This window comes from Triticum dicoccoides, chromosome 5B, assembly GCF_002162155.2.
Source record: "Triticum dicoccoides isolate Atlit2015 ecotype Zavitan chromosome 5B, WEW_v2.0, whole genome shotgun sequence".
NCBI lineage: Eukaryota > Viridiplantae > Streptophyta > Magnoliopsida > Poales > Poaceae > Triticum > Triticum dicoccoides.
The window spans coordinates 519,473,765-519,477,305 of NC_041389.1; positions in this window are offsets into that span (position 1 = coordinate 519,473,765).

The window sequence follows — 3,541 nt, forward strand, 5'->3', positions numbered from 1 at the left end:
GATCTTAGCTAGTTTGTTGTCCAAAGTACTTGAAATGTTATTACATTTATCAATGGCCAGGCAATAAGGTTTTCCTGATATCAAGTAGATTAGAAACAGAGCAAAATGATGCTATTTCTATGGGATAGTTTTCGACCAACCTCTTTAGCCTTTTTAGTGGTGTTTCTAACTCGTAACTGTTGAAGAACCGGTGGTGTTTTGTAGCGGCTCAGATGGTGTCTAAGCTGCCCAGTTGTTGAGCTTATACCTCTGTTCTTTTATTGGTTATCATTACCTCTCCATTGGTACAAATGTACAAGTAAATCTGCAACATTTTGTACTGCAACACCTCATCTGCTGATGAAACTTGCTGGCAATGTTTTGTCGTGGTTTCAAATGCACTATCTGTTAATTTTGTTGATCCGTGCTTGCGTGTTAGTGTATACACGAACATACACTTGTTCTGATTCAATTTTGCAGCACAGATGTAACTGAAACAAGACAGTTCTGTTTGCATTTCAAATGTCGTGATTTTTTACACTCCCATGTTCCACAACAAACACATTTACACAGTTCTTATTCATTTAGTATATCCTACGAGGGCACTGAAATATTAGGGCACATTGCAAGATTTGCGCGCGCTGTTTACACCACCATATTTGTTGCATGCGGCAACTGACCCTTTATCGAAAACGTAGAGAAATCCTGTTATACTAGGACCAAATGGCATATATTTTCTTGTTTCTTCTCTAGAATTACCAAAGTTGAAAGTACCGCCAATTGCAAGAAACATAGAAACACTTATTTCAGACACCTGATGGTGAACAAGAATCCATCAAGATAGGCCGAAGAGCTTCGGCTACAACGTCTTCAAGTCATTATGGTAAATACCTGAAGTGTGTAAGCCCCCAGCTTCGAGTTTTCAGTTGTACCACTTGTCATCATCCATCTAAGAGAACAGGAGCATGTCCTTACAAGTTATAACAATGCACAAGTTATTTGTTCAGCTTTGGCATGGAGATAACAAGATATAAAAATTGCCTCTAAATCGTCTCAAACAAGACTTTCACTTTGGGATGCTGGGTTATACTAGTGCAAAGGTGGATTGGTTGAAGGCTAGAGTTCCCCGACAATTGACTGATGTATTGACATGTTTGATTAGTTTAGTAAGGAAGAACAAGGCATTATTGCTAGCATTTCCTATGCCAAATTCTCTTTTATTTTGCTGTTTTTGGTTGTTGATCCGATGCCTAATTTTTTCCCTTTCAGTTCTCGTTTAGTTCATAGTAAAATATTTTGTTCCACATAGGTATATTTGTTGATCCTCTGATGCAGGTTCAGCAATAATAGACTTGCCTGCCTACCAAACTATGAAGCAATTAGTGAAATAATGAGTTCTTCAACAACAATTCTCTTTTTTGTTTTTCTTGTTCAGAGGAATCTGAAAAAACATATCCCAGAAGAATTTAACATGCTTCCAATTATGCTCCCTCCGCCCAAAATTACTTGTCATGGAAATGGATGTATGTAGACGTATTTTTAGTTCTAGATATATCCATTTCTACAAGAATTAATTTGGGGCGGAGGGAGTATCAGATTATAGTCTTAGTTAAAATGGAAATGAGCAAGCTGTTCTGTAACAGAGATCAGCTTGAGACACTCCAATCTCACCTACTAGCTTGAAGTCTCCATATATGTAAATTTCTTAAATTGGACCTTGTGTTTTCCAAACAAAACACTGTGTATGTTACTATGACAAGTTTATAAAACAAAATGCAACATCATGAAGCAACATAACAACCGGCTGTTACCAGAATTTGAGCAAAAATACATTTGTGCGGCCTTTGTATTAAGTTTAGAGCTCTTTTACGGTGATTGGAGAGTTACAATTTGTAATTTCATTAAACTTCAACTCTTAATTTTTCTGGCCCTTGGATCTGGAAAAAGCATTTAAAGATTTAATTTTTCTGTAAAAGGGTAATAGTAATTGAATCTCTCGTCCGCTCACATAGACGCCGCCGCACATCCCGCTTGTTTTTTCGATAAACGACATTTCATTGAATTGATTTATCAAGGTGATACAACCACATCTAAAGAATGCCCGGCCTGTGCATAACATGATGCACACAGTCAACAAGTCCAAACAACCAAAAAGTAAACATAGCTTTACACAAAAATAAATCAATCAAGCCTAGGATGGGGCGGGTCAATTTTCATAAACGTTAGGCTCAACAAGGTTTTTTCCGCTACGCTCCTCACCTAGGGTTTTCCTCCTCTATGGCAATCTGATCGCCTAGAGTCTTCCCATCCAACTTACACTGATCAGCGCCTTCGTCGATCCCTGCAATCTTCCCTGTTGTGCCTTGATGGCCTCCTCGGACGCCAACTCGGCCACGAGCGGCGGCGCCTCGGTGTCCGCCAACCCCGTCCTGGAGGACCTCTTTGACCCACTAGATCCGAACGAGGAGGATTTCAACGATGTGGAAATCGATGTGGAGGTTCCGGTGATCCAAGAAAGTGTGAGGTGGTTAGCCCTTGCTAGGGTTCATACTGAGAAGAACTTCTCCCCGGCCGCCTTCTACAAGGATATGAGAGCGGCCTGGAATCCGGCTCAAAGTGTGAGATTTCGCCCTATTGGTCCCAATAGATTTGTAGTTCAGGCCTCATGCCTGGGTGATTGGGAGCGGATGATGATGCATAGGCCATGGCTATTTTGAAACATGGCGGTCCTGATGTGCCCGTATGACGGGTTTACCAAAGTTGATGAGGTAGTCTTCGATCATATGCCTATATGGTTACAGATTCACAAGCTCGGATCCATATTGCAAGCAGGAGATTGTGGGCAAACTGTTGAAGGGCGCAGGCAAAATCCTGGAGATGAGGCTGAACGGCAACACCCGCAGCGACTACATTAGGGTTAGGGTGGAGCATGACATAAAACTCCCCCTGACCAAGTTTGTGAGCATTGTACGATCTCAAGCAAGACAAGTCTATCTGGTTCACTATGAGAAGTTGGCAGATTCTGCAAGTTTTGTGGCCTCATTGGACATGAGCACAAGGAGTGCGGCTTCGAGGTTCATGACCAGCAGAAGCTCAAGTTCGGTGACTGGCTATACGCCGACGGCCCTAGCCGCTCCCGTCCTGAACCAAACCCTAGCAGGGCAGGTGCCCCTCGGCAGCCGGGGGACAAGGGAAGTTCCAAAGCTCCGGTGGATCCTGGGATTCTTGGGACTGATCCGGATATACTGGATAGGGCCTCCAACCCGACTAAGGTACATCGTGATCACATGGAGCTGGAACGTGAGGCAAGAAAGAGGCTCAACATGGATATAGCTGGGGATGAGGACGTGCACACATCCAACCAGACCAAAACCCTACTTGCCATCACGGATGGTAGTAGGAAGGATGAAGGGGAGACTTCTTCGCCTTCGAGCAGTACGTCTAGTAGCAAACGCGCCAAATTGTCACAAGATCATACTACCAATGAGATATCGGCAGCCTCCCTCGAGGAGGACCGTCGGATGCAATGAATATACAGTTTTGGAACTGCCGGGGGGGGGGG